Source organism: Meriones unguiculatus, chromosome X (genome assembly GCF_030254825.1).
Source record: "Meriones unguiculatus strain TT.TT164.6M chromosome X, Bangor_MerUng_6.1, whole genome shotgun sequence".
Classification (NCBI taxonomy): domain Eukaryota; kingdom Metazoa; phylum Chordata; class Mammalia; order Rodentia; family Muridae; genus Meriones; species Meriones unguiculatus.
The window spans coordinates 122,908,927-122,930,276 of NC_083369.1; the positions used below are offsets into that span (position 1 = coordinate 122,908,927).

Consider the following 21,350-nt stretch of genomic DNA (forward strand, 5'->3'; position numbering starts at 1 on the left):
CCTCAAAGAATAAATTACTCACCTGTAATCCCATCACTGGGTTACATACAAAAGAATCATTATTTCAAAGCCAGTCTTTGCTGCATGACATCCTGTCTCAGGAAACAAAAGAAACACTAAATAACTAATTAACCCAAATTTCTCATCAAGAAATGTTTGTTGTTAATCTACCAAATCCTCAAGTGTGATCCATGTAGCAGTATTTGAAAATGAAAATGATTCATAAGATAAGAACTGAGTAAGTATAGAAGGCATTAATAAATTATGTAAGATGACTCAAAGTTCCATTGTGTAACCCCTTTGGCAGATATAGTTTTTATAATAGTTTCTGAGTTTTTCTGAGCATATGTAATATATATATAGCAGTATTTTATGACATTCTTATGTATGTGTGTGATGTGTTTTGACAAAATTCACACACACATACACACACACAAACACACACACACTTTACTCTCTCTTGTCCCTATTCAAGAAAAGAAACATTCCAGAAGGCCACATTTCCTCCCCTTGGTTAGCAGATTATTGAAACAATAGATGGCAAAATTTAAAAATTCCCAGGTGTCTTATGCTAGGAAAAGGGAAAGACTGAAACTCTGGTGTCACAGAGAGAAGGATCATGACTTCCAGATAGAGACTACATATAGTTTCAATAAATTAAAATATTCATAGTTTCTGGCCTTTGTTTCTTTTTTATATTTTACCTGTATGAGGGTTTTACCTGCAAGTATGTCTGTGTACCACATAAGCACAGTGCCCACAGAGGCCAGAAGAGAGCATCAGATCTCCTGGGACAGGAGTTACAGACAGCTGTGAGATGCCATATGGGTGCTGAGAACTGAACCCAAGTATTTTTAACTACTGACCCATGTCTCAGACCCTGTTTCATCCTTTCTATAACATAGTGACACTGCCACAAAAAAAGGCCAGGCAAAAGCAGGAGTCTGTCTCTCCCAGTTCGTTTGTACTGTTCATAAATCCATTTTCCTTTACAAATTTGTCTATTTCTTTCTTTTAGGAAATAATGGATGTATGGATGTAAGTACTCTCAGGCACAATAGTACATACATTACTGCTTTCCCCTTGATCCTCAAGAAGAGTTTCCTGTATGACCAGTTAGCAAAGTAAGTGGAGAATGGAACTGGCTTACACGTAGATACTGCAATATGCTGCTTTAGGCAGATGTTATTGGATGATGCAGGATTATCCCAGAAAGGCAGTAGCCATGCCATACCTGGCCAGAATTCCAAATACCCAATTGATGGAGGAAAGACCTAAAAATATCTGATACCTTTAAGATCCATCAATTCCTAGACATCAGCTAGTGAACTGGTAAACTGGTTAGGACACCAGAACTGCCAATTATTGGGAAAGTCGTGGTTACAAATGCACCCCTAATATGAACACATGTTACATTTCATTGGCCGTGTTAGTGGCTTAAACTGACGGTGCCTGAAGAAACACAGTGCGTTACAAATGTTTATGCACTGGTTATTTCTGTTCTTGTTGTGTTTGGAATCCTGAGACCATTTTCATGTGGTGACACTGAAATAAGCTATGTTGAGAGGTCATACGGAAGAGAAAGGGGGTGCTTCACTATAAAGCCTGCTGGGCAATAGAGTATGGCATAGTCCAAACTAAAATAATCACTCAGACAAGTTCAGAAATTTTTGAAAGATAATAAATATAGATTATTTTTTTAGACAAAATGATTTTGTACAAATCTATGCAGAGAAGCTTGGAATTTTTAATTAATTTTAGGCCAAATAAACTTGGCCTGTGAACCAGGGTAGAGACAGATCAATTGCAAAGGAAAAAACAAAATTTCAGATAAAGATATCCCTCCATGAAATGTCTCTGAGCTGGGTTTAGAGGAGCATGCCTGTAGACCCAGCTGCATGGATGGCTGAAGCAGAAGGATTTCTTATACGCTGGAGTTTGGCACCATTTGGGGCAGCCTGATAAGATCTCACATGTAAAAGAAAGCAAATGAAAGCAGACTAAGGTTGTTTCACAAAACCCTCAGCACTACCAGTGCAAGGCACATTAAGCAATTTCATAGCATGAGAAACGGAGCTTGCAGATTCGTGTTCTAAATGTATCCAAAGATCATTTCACCAGAAACGTTTCAGGATTTTCTGAGCTCATGCATTTCAGTCAGCTCTGATGTCTGTTTGCTCTTCTTTGATTTGAAACGCTTCCTTAGTCTTTATTTTTCATGACCCTCACTGCTGGGATGTCCTCTGTCCACTAGAGTTCATATTCCAGTGGAGAGAGGACGTTACCTCATGATTACATCTAGTTGTCATTTTTTCTCTTTGATCATTTCTGTCTCTTATTCATTATATAATATTAGGACATACATGGCACAGTTGTGTCCCAATAGTAGCAATGTCAACATTGAACACTAGGTTAAGGTAGCTCAGGACCAGTTCGCCACCATTATTCTGGAGTAATTTCTCCTTTGTACGCTATGTATTAATATTTTATAAAGAGGCAGATTGGGACTGCATATGTATTTTATATTTTATTTCTTACAGAAATCTTCACCAAACAATCCAAATAGCATAATTTCATTTCACTAAGCACAGCTGTCAGACTTGTTTTAAATTAAATTATTTATTCACTTTGTATCACCGCTGCAGCTCCCTTATTCATCTCCTCCCAGGCCCACCTATCCTCCCTCTTCTTCCCCTGTGCCCTTTCCCTATTCCCCTGATAGGTGAGGACCTCCTCCCCTTCTATCTGACCATAGCTTGTCAGGTCTCATCAAGGCTGGCTGCATCATCTTTCTCTGTGGCCTGGCCTCCCTAGGGGGAGGTGATCAAAGAGCCTGATCAAAGGCATGATCAAAGGTGATCAAAGACATGAGTTCATGTCAGAGACAGCCCCTGTATCCCTTACTAGTGTTCTGCCCAGTTCACGAACCCCAAAAGACCAGGAATAAACAGACTCTGCTGTAAATGCATGAGGTTCTTTTTACTGTAAATTACAAGCTGCAGCTTGGACCCACACACACCCACCGCCGAAGCAGTGGGAGCCGAGTGCGTGGTGCCCAGGTTAGTTGGGTGATTTAAAGATTCTAGTCCATCCCACCATGCCCAAGGCAAGGGCGATTCCTGCCTGGCAAGCATCTATTGGTTAAAATGTTACATTTTGAATTGATTGGCTATAGGAAGGTTCCCAGACCATTAATGACCTGGTGTCCCTCCCTAGGGGGGGGAATGGTCCAGTTTCCTAGCAACTGTATCTCCAGTGGGTGGGGAAAGAATGCAGTGAGGTGGCTCTTCCCCTCAGGGCATTACTAGACTTTCCCTACCTACTTCAAGTCCTAATAATAGCTGCTAATTTATCTTTTGGTCTCTCACTAGGAAGTCCACTTGGAAACTGAGCAGCCTATGGGCTTCCTCTGAACAAGGGGTCTAGGTCCTCTCCATGCATGGTCCTTGGTTAGAGTATCAGTTTCTGCAAGCCCACCTGGACCCAGGTATTTTGGCTGTGTTGTTCTTTTTACGGAGTTCCTGTCCCCTCCAGGTCTTTCTATCTCCCTCTTCTTCCATAAGGATCCCTACACTCTTTCCAAAGTTTGGCTATGAGTCTCAGAATCTCCTCAGAATACCCTGGTGGGTAGTGTCTTTCAGGGTTCCTCTGCAGAAGGCTCCTGTCCTGTTCCTTGTCTTCTCCTACTTCCGATGTCTATCTTGTTTGACCTTCTGAATGAGGATTAAACATCTTCCCTAGGGTCCTCCTTGTTGTATAGCTTCTTCAGGACTATAGATTTTAGTATTTTTATCCTATATTATATGGCTAATATCCACTTGTAAGTGGATATATATATGTCTTTCTGCTTCTGGGTTACCTCACTGTGGAGAGCCCTTCCTTAAGCTACGTTGTTATACTTTTGTCTTGGCCTTTACCTTGACAAAGAAAGGAGGAAGGTTCACCAAATTCCTTAAAAGCCTGTTCCAAATTCCTTACCTGTGTGACCTTGGACCATAACTGCTTTAGGGAATTAGTTTTAGAATAGGACTTTATCCACTATAGGGAGATAGTTTTTGAAAAGTAAGTTGGGCATTTCCATGAACCTTTTCTTTTTGAATTGATGTGACTTGTCTTTGCTTTACGTATAAAAAATGAACCCTGGAATAAACCCATGCTGCTGCTTCAGTCATACTGACAGCCCTCTCAATCTGTCCTGTGTATAGTGTGTTTTGTTTTAATTATTTTAAATCCTCACTCCCCACTCAGGTACTGTTTGACTCTGCCTGCGGGCTCTGGCACCTCACTCAGGATAAACTTTCCTAGTTCCCACCATTTGCCTGCAAATTTCATAATTGTCCTTGTTTTTAATTGCTGAGTAGTATTCCATTGTTACCATAGTTTCTGTATCCATTCCTCTGTTGAGGGACATTATGTTGTTTCCAGATTCTGGCTATTTCAAATAAAGCTACTATGAACATAGTTGAGCAAATGTCCTTATTGGATGGTGGGACGTCTTTTGGTGATATGCCTAGGAGTGTTATAGCTGGATCTTGAGATAACACTATTCCTAATTTTCTCAGAAAGCACCAGATTGATTTCCAAAGTGGTTGTACAAGATTAAATTACCACCAGCAATGGAGGAGAGTTACCCTTTCTCTACAACCTCTCCAGCATGCATAAAATTAAGGAACACTTCACGAATTTGTGTGTCATTGTTGCTCCGGGCCATGCTAATCTTCTCTCTAACATTCCAATTTCGGTATACGTGCTGCCAAAACAAGCAAAACTGTAGAACTTTTAAAGACTTTTCTGAACCCAAGTTTAAGCCTACAGAAAAAAAAAAAAAAATGACTGCAAAGAAACACATTTTTCAGATTCACCAGTGCCTATGCAATATGAATTCACAGTCTTTGAAAGCATGCACAGAACCAGTACAAGCTCAAGCCAGATAAAATCCCAGCATGGAGGAGGGATGGTAGACGAAAAGTCCCACCCCTAGCCAAGGAGCTATTTGCAATTGACAGCTTCAGATAGATCAGTTTTCTTCAATGGAGTAACACCGCGTATATCCAGCCACACTCCAGGGAAGGAGAAGTAAATTAACATAAGCTAGATTCCATGTTTTTGTTTTGTTCTGTTTTATTTTTTTTGTTTGTGTGGGGGGTGCATACATGCACATGCATGGTTGTATACTTGTGAACATACATGTACATCTTTTGTTTTGGGTTCTGTCTTTTTTATTTTATTTATTTATTTTTTATTAATTACAGTTTATTTACTTTGTATCCCAACTGTAGCTCCCTCCCTCTCCCAATCCATCTCTTCCCATGCCCCTTCTCCAGTCCGCTGGTAGGGAGGTTCTCCTTCCCTTCCATCTGATTCTAGTCAAACAGGTCTTATCAGCAGTGGCTGCATTGTCTTCCTCTGTGGCCTGGTAAGGCTGCTTCCCCTTCAGGGGGAGGTGATCAAAGAGTAGGCCAATCAGTTCAGGTCAGAGACAGTCCCTGTTCCCATTACTATGGAACTCACTTGGACACTGAGCTGCCATGGGCTACTTCTATGCAGAGGTTCTAGGTTACCTCCATGAGTGGTCCTTGGTTAGAGTATCAGTCTCAGAAAAGATCCCTGGGCCCAGATTTTTTTTTCTATCCTTGTTGACTTCTGTTCCTTCCAGATCTTTCTCTTTCCCCCTTCTTTCATAATATTCCCAGCCTCTTGCCCAAAGTTTGGCTGTGAGTCTCAGCCTCTGCTTTGATACCCTGAAGTGTAATGTCTTTTTTTTTTTTAAGAGAGAAAAAATCATGAAGTTGGGTAGGTAGGGAAGTGGATAAGGATCTGGAAGGAAGAAGGGAAAAAATATGATTAAAACATATTGTCTTAAATTTCAAAATAATATTAAAAGCACTTTTTTAAATAAGGAAAATGAAAGTGTAGTACAAAATATTTTCTTTCACCCTTGAAGAAGACTACCAAAGAGTTTGAGGGTTTTTTTATTATATTTTTATTATTATTCTTTTTGTATGTACTTACATATAAATATGCATGTACATATTTTGTGTGATACCTTTCTGATTCACTAACAGTAAGTTGCAGATACAGTTTTGCATTTTCTGTTTTGAAAAGGTAAGTTAATTCTCTTTCATAAACAAAACATAATCAAAAAATCCAGAAAAATTAATGTTAACACAGCATAGCTTATATAGAGACCTTATTCAAAAACTAAAATTATTTCAACAATGTCCTTTATCAAAAATTCAGGAATCTGGGTTACATATGTCATACCTTTTTATTTAATCTCCTTTAATTAAAAAGACTTCATTAATTTCTCTTTCATTCTTGATTTCCTTTGGGTTTGGGGGAGTATTTTTGTTTGGTTGTTTGTTTGATTGCATTTTTTTAACACAGTTAACATTGGCTGGCCTTGAACTCATGTAGACGATGCTGGCTCCTGAGTACTGGGATTAACTTGGGTCTTTTATGATCTTAATAATTCTGAGTGCATAGCAGCTATTTTGCAGAATGTTTCTAAGTTTGGGTTTGCCTGCCATTTCCTCATGATTTTCAGCTATGCTTTTTCCCAAGGAACATCACAGAAATTATTAGTTCCCAGGGCATCCTATCAAGAGGAAAAAAAAATAACAGTCTGTGCCATTGCTATTAATTTTGTGATTATTTTTGTTATGGCTGGGCTGCCAGTACTTTCTACTATGAAGTAAAATTTTTCCCTTTTATATAGAGTGTGTACCTTATGGTAGATAACTTTGAAAGTGTGTAATTTATGGTCTAATCTTCAAAACTATTGTTACAGTTAACATCCATTGTTCCTTTTGATTTTTGCTTAATTTGGTGGTTGCTATGATGACTATCAAATAGTCATTTTCTAAGTCCATTATTTCTTCTACATCTTTAGTTCATAAGGCACAGTAAGGGACAGATTTTTTCTCTTTTTAATAATTTGTTTCAGTATAATGAATTTTTGTATTTGAATGTGCTATGGTCTGTTACTACCATAACTGATGCTGATACTCACATTGCACCTGATTTGGCAAATTATGCATACTCCAAGCTGCACCCTCTGTACTTTACCTTGTCCCTTGCCCAGTTCATATTTTCTACAGAACAAGATGTTTGAAGTTCATGATGTACTTTCCCAGTTTGGGGTCTGAGGCCAGCCATTTCTCTGAAGAATTCATTCTTATTAGTAGAAAATAGCCTTTTCAAGCTAAGACCTGAATATGAAGCGTATTCACCATGACTGTAGTGAAACTGCTTCCAGTTGCTCTGGGTGATCAGAGAATAGGAGTAGGGAATGCATGCATTGCATTTGCATGCATTGTCATGCAGACACACACACACACACACACACACACACACACACACATAGGTAACTCTCTTTCCACATCTATTTATCTATTATTCAGTCTTTCTATCTGTGATCATGCATATTACTTGTAATACCTCTAATTCTAGTTTACCAAAAACAGTTCTGTACAGTAAAACTTAGCCTTTTTTAAATTTGATTACCTTTTAAAGATAGAAGAGTGCTTTTAGATACTGGAGTATGCAAAGAAATAAGGAGTGGATTTTTTAAAATTAATGCCTCTAAAAGCAATAATCTCTTTGATTTTACCCATTTCAGACTGCTCAACTCTATAATAACTCATTTTTGCTATTCTCTTTGTATATATATCAACATATACACATATATTTGTGAGATGCTTTTCTGACTTCAGCCATTTGTGTTGCTGGAAATGGCAGTTCATGCTTGTCACTCCAAAACCTGAAAAGCTGAGGCAAGAGTATTGCTGCGAGTTAGAGTCTACTGTGGGTGCTAGTAAGTTTGAGACCAGCTTAGGCTACAAAGTGAGACAGTGTTTTGAAAACACAAAATCATTTTGTGCTGCTCCAAGCCAGTCTGCTGGTTGTCCTTTGTCACCTTAACAAAAGCAAAAGTACTCAGGAGTGTTCTTTTAGTTTCTTGACCATCATAGCTTTCTGAGGGGTGAGAATTTCATCAACAGATTTTTTTTTTCTTTCCTCTCAGAATCAATAGCTGTGTTTTTGCCTGATCATCCAACTGGCTTAAGCATTTATAGAGTGAGGGTGCTGTTTGTCTAGCAGCATAGGTCCACTTTTCATAGTTAAAAAATTATTTGGGGCAGTGATCATATTATGGATTGTATTTTCTGATTTATTTTTATTTGCTCTGCTGTTTTAAAGCCTTACATTTTTATCTTTTACTTGATGTCTTCTTTATTACCCATCTTGAAAGGAAAAATATTCTTTATATTTTCTTTACCAGAAATCATGACCTTTAAAGTCCTACCCCAAACCAGGGGTTCATCTTAATTTCTCCCTTGCAGTGTTTGCAATTCTAAGGACGTTTCAGTGTTTACACACTTCATGTGACGTATTCTTTTGTGTTTTGTCCATAATTTTTTGAAACACTTTGTTTTTCTTTCTTTATTTCCTCAGGATTAAAATGTCAATTTTTAACGCAAGGAAGCATTTTTACTTCCAAAATGTGGACCTTTTATTTCTTTGTACTATACATCCTGGCTCTTCATTCCTATATCTATAATTACATTTGAGATGCTCAGTACTACAGCACCCCAGTATTTAATACATGACAAAGGAGCTTGCAATAGTCTCAAGAGGGATAGGCAATGGCGAACGTGCTTCAACCATAGCTTAACTTTTCTTCAGTGCAAGGACTAGGACACACACTGGAAGACGAAATGTAGAAAATAAACATCAAAAGTAATGAAGTGGCATTATGGGCTCACATGCAATTCTAGTACTTGCGAGGCTGGGGCAGCAGGAAGATCACAGGTGTGAAACCAGCTTAGCCAAGACAGAGATACTCTGTCTCAAAACAAACAAACAAAAGAAAATAGAATAGAGGATATTAAGTAAAATGCCAGCTTACAATAAAGTATAAATAAAAAGAATGCCTATGCAGAAGGGGGCACCTTTGACAGAGTGGTGAACCTGCACTGACTTCCACATTGAAACACTTTTTTTTTTAATATTACATACCTAAATAGAATATATTGTGATTTTTTTTTATTTTTTTTTCATCAATTACACTTTATTCATTCTGCATCCCCCCATAAGCCCCTCCCTCCTCCCCTCCCAATCCCACCCTCCCTCCTCCCTCTGCTTGCATGCCACTCCCCAAGTCCACTAATAGGGGAGGTTCTCCTCTCCTTTCTGATCTTAGTCTGTCAGTTCACATCAAAAGTGGCTGCATTGTCCTCTACTATGGCCTGGTAAGGCTGCTCCCCCCCAGAGGGAGGTGATCAAAGAGCAGGCCAATCAGATTATGTCAGAGGCAGTCCCTCTTCGCATTACTATGTAACCCAATTGGACTCTGAACTGCCCTGGGCTACATCTGTGCAGGGGTTCTGGGTTATCTCCATGAATAGTCCTTGGTTGGAGTATGAGTCTCTGGGAAGTTCCCTGTGTTCAAATTTTCCTGTTCTGTTGCTCTCCTTGTGGAGACCCTGTCCTTTCCAGCTCTTACTATTTCCCAGTTCTTACCTAAAATTCCATTCACTCTGCCCAACAGTTGCCCATCAGGCTCAGCATCTGCTTTGATAGTCTGAAGGGCAGAGGCTTTCAGAGGCCCTCTGTGGTAGGTTCCTAGGTTGTTTCCTGTTTTCTTCTTCTTCTGATGTCCATCCTCTTTGCCTTTCAGGATGGGGATTGGACATTTTAATTAGGGTCCTCTCTCTTGCTTAGTTTCTTTAGATGCACAGGTTTTAGTGGGTTTGTCCTATGTTGTATGTCTATATGAGTGAGTATATTGTGATCTTATTCATCGCTCTTTCTCCTGTTCCTCTCCCATTTCTGCGGGATCCTTTCTTACCAATAATTATCCTTTTTACCTTCATGTTGTGTGACACACAAACACAAAGGCAAATGCAGGTCTTATGACTCAGTCTAGCTGACAATTTAGACTCACTAACAAATATTTAAGATTCATTTTAGGCCTTCTTCTACCTCCTCACCCCCCTTCTCTCTGCACTCTGCTTTCTCCAGTCAGCCCTTGCCTTCTGTGCAGAAGTTACTGGCATACTAGAGGTAGCTCGCTGGGATTTGCATATTTTCTACTTACAAGCAAGTTACGTAATTTGATGTACGGTAGTTGTGTACCTTCTAGCTCAGCTGTGGCAGCTTATTTTTGGTATCTTAATTTCTCAAGCCAGCTCCTTGGGGTAAAAACTACTCAAACTGCGTCTTCGCCCAGAACAGGATCTAGAGGCTGGTGATTTCAGGTCAGTTTCTCTCTGTTGGTTGGTACTACAATCTGTCTTCCAACCAGTCTCTTGTGTTCTGTAATGAAGAAATGTGAGAAAAATATTTACGAAAGATGTTTGTTTTTCCAATTATAGATTTTAACGTTTGTACATTTCCTACATTCTACTTAAGCTATGGAGTTGGGTTTCTGTGTATTTATTTTCTTCCCTTCTTCTTGAATGTAGAGTGATAATGAGAGATTTAGATACCTGTCACTTTTATTTCCTGGGATACCCCACACAATTCATTTTTCAAAAATCTATAACACTGATCTGAAGGACAGAGCCAAACAAACACAGCATTAAATAAATGTTATTTTTTTAAGAACAAAATGCAATAACAAAATAAAATTGTATCATGATCATTCATATTGTTAAGGGAATGCAAAGGGCTTCACATTTAAAAAACCTGTTGTTAGACACCATGTGGTTGACTGGGACTAGAACTCAGGAACTTTGGAAGAACAGCCAGTGCTCTTAATGTCTGAGCCATCTCTCCAACCCCAAAAATTCTGAGTGACCCCAAAAATTCTACCAGGAAGCTCCTACAGCTGATTAACACATTCAGCAAAGTGGCTGGATATAAAATTAACTCAAAAAAATCAGTAGCCCTTCTGTATACAAAAGACAAAAGGGCTGAGAAAGAAATTAGGGAAACAACACCCTTCACAATAGCCACAAAGGACATAAAGTACCTTGGTGTGACTCTAACCAAGCAAGTCAAAGACTTGTATGAAAAAAATTTCCAGTCTCTGAAGAAAGAATTAAAGAAGATATCAGAAGACGGAAAGATCTCCCATACTCTTGGCTTGGCAGGATTAATATAGTAAAAATGGCCATCTTACCAAAAGCAATCTACAGATTCAATGCAATTCCCATCAAATTACCCACACAATTCTTTACCGAACTTGAAAGAAATATTCTCACCTTCATATGTAACATCAAGAAACCCAGAATTGTTAAAACAATTCTCTACAGTGAAAGATCTTCAGGAGGTATCTCCATCCCTGATCTCAAGCTGTACTATAGAGCAACAATACTAAAAACTGCATGGTACTGGCATAGAAACAGACTGGTGGATCAATGGAATAGAATAGAAGACCCTGACATAAATCCACACACTTATGGACACCTGATTTTTGACAAAGATGCCAAAACCATTCAATGGAAAAAAGACAGCATCTTCAACAAATGGTGCTGGTGTAAGTTGATGTCTACATGTAGAAAAATAGAAATAGTTCCATACTTGTCACCCTGCACAAAACTAAAGTCCAAGTGGATCAAAGACTTTAATATAAAACCAAACACACTAAACCGCTTAGAAGAAAAAGTGGGGAAGAGCCTTGAACTCATTGGCACAGGAGACAACTTCCTGAACAGAACACCAACAGTACAGGCTCTAAGAGCAACAATCAATAAATGGGACCTCATGAAACTGAAAAGTTTCTGTAAAGCAAAGTACAATGTCATCAGAACAAAACGACTGCCTACAAAATGGGAAACAATCTTCACCAACCCTTTATCTGACAGAGGACTAATATCCAGTATATATAAAGAAACTAAAGAAGGTAAACAGCAAAAAATCAAGTAATCCAATTAAAAAATGGAGTACAGAGCTAGACAGAGAATTCTCAATAGAGGAATATCGAATGGCAGAGAAGCACTTAAAGAAATGTTCAGCGTCCTTAGTCATAAGGGAAATGCAAATCAAAACGACCCTGAGATTTCACCTTACACCTATCAGAATGGCTAAGATCAAAAACTCAAGTGACAACACACTCTGGAGAGGTTGTGGAGAAAGGAGAACCCTCTTCCATTGCTGGTGAGAATGTAAACTTGTACAACCACTCCGGAAAACAATCTAGCGCTTCCTCAGACAACTAGGAATAGTGCTTCCTCAAGATCCAGCTATATCACTCCTAGGCATATACCCAAAAGATTCTCAAGTACACAATAAAGACATTTGCTCAACCATGCTTGTAGCAGCCTTATTTGTAATAGCCAGAAGGTGGAAACAGCCCAGATGCCCCTCAGTGGAGGAATGGATACAGAAATTGTGGTACATCTACACAATGGGATATTACTCAGCAATAAAAAATAAGGAAATCATGAAATTTGCAGGTAAATGGTGGGATCTGGAAAAGATCATCCTCAGTGAGCTATCCGAGAAGCAGAAAGACACACATATTATATATTCATTCATATAGACATATAATATAGGATAAACCTACTAAAATCTGTACACCTAAAGAAACTAATCAAGAGGGAGGACTCTTGTTAAAATGCTCAATTCCTATCCAGAAAGACAAAGAGGATGGACATCAGAAGAAGGAGAAAAGAGGGAACAAGGCAGAAGCCTGACACAGAAGACCTCTGAAAGGCTCTGCCCTGCAGACTATCAATGTAGATGCTGAGACTTATGGGCAACCTTTGGGCAGAGTGCATGGAATCTTAGGAAAGAAGTGGGAAACAGTAAGATCTGGAGAGGACAGGAACTCCACAAGGAGAGCAACAGAACCAAAAATTCTGAGCACAGGGGTCTTTCCTGAGACTGATACTCCAACCAAGGACTATGCATGGAGATAACCTAAGACCCTTGCACAGATGTAGCCCATGGCAGTTCAGTATCCAAGTGGGTTCCATTGTAGTAGGAACAGGGACTGTCTCTGACATGAACTGATTGGTCTGCTCTTTAATTACCTCCCCCTGAGGGGGAAGCAGCATTACCAGACCACAGAAGAAGACATTGTAGCCACTCCTGATGAGACCTAATTGACTAGGATCAGAAGGAAGGAAAAGAAGACCTCCCCTATCAGTGGACTTGGGGAGGGGCATGCATGCAGAGGGTGGAGGAAGGGAGGGATTGGGACTGGACAAGGGAGGGAACCACAGGGGGATACAAAGTGAATAAAGTGTAATTAATAAAGAATAAAAAAAAGAAAGCTATTAAAATGAATGCTTTTATATTAATAGAGCTTAACTGAAATTTGTAGGGATTGTTCTTCGAGACAGCCTGTTCCAGGCTGTCCTGGACTCACTTTATAGACCAGGTTGGCCTCAGACTCACAGAGATCTGCCTGTCTCTGCCTCCCAGAATGCTGGAGTTACAGATGCACTCCACCACATCTTGCTTTAATAGAAATTCGCATTCTTCATAAATGGAGAAAAGAAAAATAACTTGATATTTGTCACAATTATTCATGTAAAATCATTCAGTTAAATAATGGTCTTTGACATATCATACAATTCCTGCTAATATCTGAATGTTAAGGATAGCATCTTAAATGATGCCTTCATTTAAAGCAATGGTTCTCAACTTCCCTAATGCTGTGAACCTTTAATACAGTTCCTCTCATGCTGTGGTGAGTCCCCAACCATAAAATGATTTTCATTGTTTCTTCATAACTACAAGTTTTGTACTGTTATGAATTGTAACATAAATATTTTTGGAAATGGAGGTTTGTCAAGGGGTTGCGATCCACAGATTGAGAACCATGGCTTTAAAGCCTTACGATAATATATAAAGATCAAGTAGAACTTATACTTGGTATGAAAGAATGATTAGCATTTTCTTGGCTTTACTGAGGCATAACTGAGGAACAAGAATTGTATATTTTTAAGATATACAAATTGTTGCTTTGATATTTATATACATTGTATAATAGTTGTCATGATACAGCCAATTATATCTTTCTTCTCACAAAGTTAGCATATTCTTTTTTGTTTTGTGGGTCACTACCTATCTTTGCTCTTAACGAATCTTATGTCTGTAATACATAATTGTCAGCTGTAGTGATAATGTTGAACATTAGATGCCCAGAATTAGTCGTCTAAAATACCAGAAACTTGATTTAACATTGGAAAATGAGTCAAGGTAATTGACCACATTAATACGATAAACCAGAAAAATGTTTTTTCCCTCAATAAACATGAGAAAAACTTTTGTCAAAAGTTGCCATCAACCCTCAAAAATCAAAACTCTCACTAAATTCACAATGGACACTCTGAAAACCCCCGCAGTACCATCATACTTAATTGTGAAAGACTGAAGAGTTGTTTTGCATTTTGTTTATGTGGTAGAAGAACAGAAACAAGGGCCTCTTGATTCCTGCCAAGTGCTGTGCAAATGACCTACACCCTGGGCCCTGCAGGCACTTTCATAAAGATAGTAATCCTCCATTTGTTTCAGACTTTAATTTTTCTAAGAGGTGTATTATACTTTTCTCGGCTTGCACAGCTTTCATTAACTTCATGCATAAGCATTTTGTGCATTTTCATATTACTGTAATTGATAGTATTCTATTCAATAAGTTAAGCACATTGGTTTTGTTTTTAGTGTGAACATATTACTTTGACTCTGGCTATATTCTACCAGTATTTCTACACCATCATTTCCTCTGTAAATTATAATAGGTTTATAAAAGTTTCTTCCTTTTCTACTGCATCAATTTTCTAAACAAAATCAATTTTCCACCTATACCTGGGAGAAATTTCCTTTCTTAATTTTCTTGTCTTCTGATTCCATATATGGAATATATTATAAGAATACATTATAGATATATATTTATACTTATATAAATATGCATAAGTAGGGGGGAAGGACCTGGAGGTGACAGGAGGCCCTCAAGAAGACTAACTGAGCCAACTAACCATGGCCCAGAGGGCCTTGTGGAGACTGAAGCACCAACCAAGGACAATGCATGGACTGGACCTAAGCCCACTACACAAATGAAGCTGATGGGCAGCTAGGGCTTCATGGAGGTCCTCTAGCAAGGGGAGGGGCGGCTTTCTCTGATATGGACTCTATTGCCTGCTTTTTTTTATCACTTCCCCCTGACAGAGCTGCTTCACCAAACCACAGGGGAAGAAGATGTGCTCAGTCCTGGTGCAACTTGATGAGCTGGGGTGAGTTGGTGAGGGAGGGGTTCCTCTGTTTCTCTGATGAATAGGGGAAGGAGAGAGAGGGCACCACCAGGAAGAGAGGAGGAAAGGGACTACAGGTGGAATGTAAAGTGAAAAAAATAAATAAATTTACTAAACTATATATAAGGACATTATATTTATATAATATATAACATTTATATGTAATATATAGATATATAATACGTCTTATATATTTATAAATATATACTTTGTTTAATACATAAGAATATATTATAAGAAATATTCCAAATATTTCTTATGTGTCTTGTGATTTCTTCTAACAAGGCGATGTTACCAACATAGAACAAATGGGAAAGTGTCTCTTCTTGCCTTTTTGGGAAGCATCCGAATGGAATTTTTTTTGTTGTTTTCTACTTTTTATTTTATGTTATTACAGTTGTATGCCAGCTGTACCCACTTCCCCATCCTCTCCCAAACCCACCCTCCCTCCCTCTTCTTCTGCTATGCCCCTCGCCCAGTGCAATGATAGGGGAGGTCTTCCTCCCCTTCCATCTGACCCTACTCTATCAGGTCTCATCAGGACTGGTTTCTTTGTCTTTCTCTGTGGACTGGGAAGGCTGCTTCCCCCTCAGGGGGAGGTGATCAAAAAGCCAGTCTATGAGTTCATTTCAGAGATGGCCCCTGGTCCTATTATTGGGGAAACCTCTTGGATACTGAGCTGCCTTCAGCTACTTCTGTGCAAGGTTTCTAAGTTATCTCCTTAGAACTGGTATCTGTCTCAGAAAAGACCCCTGTGCCCAGATTTTTTGGTTCTGTTGCTCCCTTTGTGAAGATCCTGTTCCCTCCAGGTCTTTCTATTTCCCCCTTCTTTCATAAGATTCCCTGCACTCTGCCCAAAGTTTGGCTATGCATCTCAGCATATTATTTGATACCCTGCTGGGTGAAGTCTTTCAGAGGCTGTCTGTGATAGGTTCTTGTCCTATTCCCTGTTTTCTGCCTCTTCCGATGTCCATCTCATTTGCCTTTCTGAATGAAGATTGAGCATCTTACCCACGGTCCTCCTTCTTTTTCTGGGGGGGGGGGAGTTTATGCATAGTGGATCTCAGTTTGGGTTTATTCTTCTCATTATTGTTTTTATATGTATAATTTTATTTTATTTTTTGTATTAATTACACTTTATTCACTTTGTATCCCCCCATAAGCCCCTCCCTCCTCCCCTCCCGGTCTCACCCTCCCTCCCCCTTCTTCACTCATGCCCCTCCCCAAGTCCACTGATACAGGAGGTCCTCCTCTCCTTCCTTCTGATCTTAGTCTATCAGATCACATCAGGAGTGGCTGCATTGTCATCTTCTGTGAGGTGTACAGATTTTAGTATAATTATCCAATATTATATGTCTAATATCCACTTATGAGTGAATATATACCATGTGTGTCTTTCTGCTTCTGGGATAGCTCACTCAGGATGATCTTTTCTAGATCCCACCATTTGCCTGCAAATTTCATGATTTCTTTGTTTTTAAATGCTGAGTAGTATTCCATTGTGTAAAAGTATCACAATTTCTGTATCCATTCCTCAACTGAGGGGCATCTGGGTTGTTTCCAGCTGCAATTACAAATAAAGCTGCTACGAACATGGTTGAGCAAATATCCTTGTTGTGTACTTGAGCATCTTTTGGATATATGCCTAGGAGTGGTATGGCTGGATCTTGAGGAAGCACTCTTCCGATTTGTCTGAGAAAGCACCAGATTGATTTCCAAAGTTTTTGTACAAGTTTACATTCCCACCAGCAATGGAGTAGGGTTCCCCTTTCTCCACATCCTGTCCAGTATGTGTTGTCACTTGAGTTTTTTATCTTAACCATTCTGATGGAAGTAAGGTGAAATCTCAGGGTCATTTTGATTTGCATTTCCCTGATGACTAAGGATGTTGAGCATTTCTTTAAGTGTTTCTCTGCCACTGAATGGAATTTAAATGTTCTGTTTCTTCACTGTTTGCCAGGATTCATTAGTGAGGATACTGGGCCTGGGGTCATCATTGAGGTGTATTTAAATTGCAAAGTCAAAGGTTATGCAGATTCTAAGACCTTGAGAGAACTTTCCTTGAATATATCTTTGAAGGAATTTATTCACTTTATTACACTTTCACCGTACTGGTATACAATAGAGTTACCCTTGATAACCTCATAGTACCCAGAGTATCCATCCTCATCACTACCATTTCATTAGAAATGGATTTGTTTTTTCTCTGTTTTTTTTTCCATTTTTTTAGAGAGGTTTAACAAGATTTTTGTAAAAAATACCTTTTGTTTTCATTGCATTCCTTTCTGCATTGTTCTTCTGCTCTTTTCTCACTGCTCTTTTTTAAATTTAATTTTATTTATATATTTATTTATTATAGTTTATTCACTTTGTATTCCTGCTGCAGCCCCCTCCCTTGTTTCTTCCCATTCCCACCCTCCCTCCCTCTTCTCCCCCTGTGTTGTTTCCCTAGTCCCCTGATAGGGGAGGACCTCCTCTCCTTCTATCTGACCCTAGCTTATCAGGTCTCATCAAGGCTGGCTGCATCATCTTCCTCTGTGGCCTGGCAAGGCTGAACCCCCGCACCCCCCCCGTGGGGGTGATCAGAGAGCCTGTCACTGAGTTCATGTCAGAGACAGCCCCTGTATCCCTTACTAGGAAGTCCACTTGGAAACTGAGCAGCCAATGAGCTTCCTTTGAACAGGGGTCTAGGTCCTCTGCATGTATGGTCCTTAGTTGGAGTATCGGTCTATGCAGGTCTCCCTGGGCCCAGGTATTTTGGCTGTGCTGTTCTCCTTGTGGATTTCCTGTCCCTTCCAGGTCTTTCAGTCTCCCTCTTCTTACATAAGGATTCCAGCACTCTGTCTCTCAACAGAGGAATGGATACAGAAAGTGTGGTACATTTACCCAATGGAACACTATTCAGCAATTAAAAAAAAGGAAGTCTAAATGATTGGCTAGCCGACGTAGCTCATGCCTTAGTTGTACATAAAGGAATTAATGCTCAACTAAAAGGAAGCTTGATGGTGTTCAATCAGAGGATTGACCTCGTGCAGGAGCAAATTGATACCCTATGGCAAATCGCTCAACTTGGCTGTCAATGAAAACATGCTGGACTTTGAGTCACTAGCATATAACATGAGAATTTTTCCTGTGCTGCAAATCTGTTTAAACAATTGTCGAGCTATATTTTAGGTAATTGGACTGGAGAATTCGATACTACAATGGAGCAGCTGAGAGTGGCCATTGTCACAGTAAATTCTACCAGAGTGGACGCAGGACTAGCCACAGGATTATCATCATGGATTGCTGCAGCCATGAATCATCTGAAGGAATGGGCGGGCATGGGAGTGTTAGCAGGCCTTCTGGTGTTGGTCTCCTTGGTTTGCCTGTGGTATATATGCAATATTAGAGTCTCCCAACAGTGTGATGCAGCCATGATCATTCAGGCCTTTACAGCCATTGAAGCAGGACATTCTCCCCAAGCATGGTTGGATACCATAAAAAGCTAAAATGTTAAGCTCAGGATGCGAGGATAAGCACTGCACTGAGGGTCAGCCGCTTTCGACCCAGAGAAGAGCATGTCTGGTTGCATGCGGGTTGATGCCCCAGGTCCCGCCTCTGAGAAAAAGGTATCGGACGGGTCTGATGCTCTTTGGGTGGATGACACCTAAAGGAACATCAGTACAAAGTCCCAATTTATTTCTATTATCAGAGATCAGACCTCTACTCTTGCCTGATGCGTCTAAAACAAAAAGGGGGAACTGTAGAGAGCTGCGGAATGCTATGCCTTAAAGATGGAGCTGGTTTCCTCCTTCCACCTTCCCGATGGTGAGTGCTCTCTGTCACGAACAATTCCACATTTGGCTAAGGCTGAGGATCTGGCTTGCTTCCATGTATGTGGACCTATCTGCATTGCCCACGTGGCACGCCTGGGTTGGCTACCCAGAGGCTATTTAAGCTGTGGGCTGGCTTTCCCCAGGGTCCGAGGATTGTTCAAGGTTCCTGGATAAACTGCATTGAAAAAAAAAAAAAGGAAGTCATAAAATTTGCAGGCAAATGGTGGGAACTAGAAAAGCTCATCCTGAGTAAGGTAACCCAGAAGCAGAAAGACACAAATCGCATATACTCACTTATAAGTGGATATTAGCCCAATAATATGGGATAAACATACGAAAATCACTCGTCCTAAAGATGCTAGACAACAAGGAGAACCTTAGGGAGGATGCTTAATCTTCATTCAGAAGGACAAACAGGATAGACATCAGAAGTAGGAGAAGACAAGGAACAGGACAGGAGCCTTCTACAGAGGACCTATTAAAGACTCTACCCACTAGGGTATCGAAAGAGATACTGAGGCTTATAGACAAACTTCTCACTGCTTTTTTAAATTGCAATTTTACTAATATTTCCCTCTGCCTGCTTGCCTTGACTTTCATTTGTGGTTTTATTCTGATCCTATTGAGAATATTTGACTTCTGGTTTCTACTTTGGCATTTGTGCTGTTTCAAAACACATTTTTGTCTCAAAATACTTTTTGCTTGTTTGTTTCTTTTTCTTTTTTCCTATTGCTGGATGCTGGAAATGTGCCACTAATGGAATTTCATTGTGTTCAAAGAACATTCTTTGTATAATAAGAATACTCAAACTACTTGAGAGCTATCTGAAGGCCCCAGATATGACTATCTTAGCTGTCATCTGGACACTTGAGTAGAGTATGTGTTCTTGCTATGTTAGACAGGCTGTTCTATAAATATCTGGTGCTAGAGTCTTAAAACTCTTTAGTAATTTAGAAACTCCTTGAGATAGTATGGTACTGAAATTCTTAACCATCATCATAGGTTTCTTCTAAATGTGGGCTGGGTTTTTTTTTTTTTTAACTTTTTAGTAAATGTATTTTGAAGATCTGATGAGTAAATATTTTGAATTCTATGCTCTTCACAGATTAGTTATTTCAATACCACAAAATCATTTTGAACATAATATAAATCTAATTAAAGATTAATAAAACTTTTCAAACTTTCTTTTGATTGGTGTTTAAGTGATATATCATTTTCATTCTTTTATTCTGAAGCAGTTTCTACTTTTAATACTTGAACTTGGGGTAGCTGTCACTGCTAATCAGGTAATCCACAGCTATTCATGCCTAGGCGCCAAGATGAAGTTCAATCCCTTCATAACCTCTGACCGAAGCAAGAAACACAAGTCTCACTTCAATGCACCTTGTCACATCTGGGGGAAAATCATGTCTTCCCCTCTTTCCAAAGAGCTGAGACAGAAGTATAACGTTCGCTCTATGCCCATTCAAAAGGCTGATGAAGTTCAGGTCGTCCAGGGACACTACAAATGCCAGCAGATTGGAAAAGTGGTCCAAATATACAGGATGAAGTTTGTCATCTACACTGAGTGAGTGCAGCGAGAAACAGCCAATGGCATGACCATCCACATGGACATCCACACCAGCAAAGTGGTTATCACCTGGCTAAAGCTGGACAAAGACCACAAGAAGATCCTGGAGAGGAAAGCCAAGTCTCAGCAAGTTGGAAAGGAGAAAGGCAAATACAAGGAAGAAACAGCTGAGAAGATGGAGGAGTAGAAGTGCCTCACACACAACTTCCATTAAAGACTGTTTCCATAGATAGACAGACAGACAGACAAATAGATAGATACTTGAAGCTGGATTTGCTACTTTATCAAACATGACAATCCTATATTTTACCTAGGGTATTTATATCTTTAATTTTTTTTTCAAGTTTATTTTTATCTTTTTTTTTTTTTCAATGCAGTTTATTCAGGAACCTTGAACAATCCTCGGACCCTGGGGAAAGCCAGCCCACAGCTTAAATAGCCTCTGGGTAGCCAACCCAGGCGTGCCACGTGGGCAATGCAGATAGGTCCACATACATGGAAGCAAGCCAGATCCTCAGCCTTAGCCAAATGTGGAATTGTTCGTGACAGAGAGCACTCACCATCGGGAAGGTGGAAGGAGGAAACCAGCTCCATCTTTAAGGCATAGCATTCCGCAGCTCTCTACAGTTCCCCCTTTTTGTTTTAGACGCATCAGGCAAGAGTAGAGGTCTGATCTCTGATATTAGAAATAAATTGGGACTTTGTACCGATGTTCCTTTAGGTGTCATCCACCCAAAGAGCATCAGACCCGTCCGA

The 21,350-nt window shown here is 39.6% G+C and overlaps 1 non-coding gene and 1 pseudogene across 1 annotated transcript; one reads left to right on the top strand and one right to left on the bottom strand.

The window, feature by feature from the left end:
• Positions 1-4,660: 4,660 nt before the first annotated feature.
• Positions 4,661-4,766, bottom strand: LOC132650187 (U6 spliceosomal RNA). The gene has a single exon (XR_009588579.1). It is a non-coding gene; the product is annotated as a U6 spliceosomal RNA (small nuclear RNA).
• Positions 4,767-20,343: 15,577 nt separating this feature from the next.
• LOC110544673 (large ribosomal subunit protein uL24-like) lies at positions 20,344-20,781 on the top strand (annotated as a pseudogene).
• Positions 20,782-21,350: the final 569 nt, after the last annotated feature.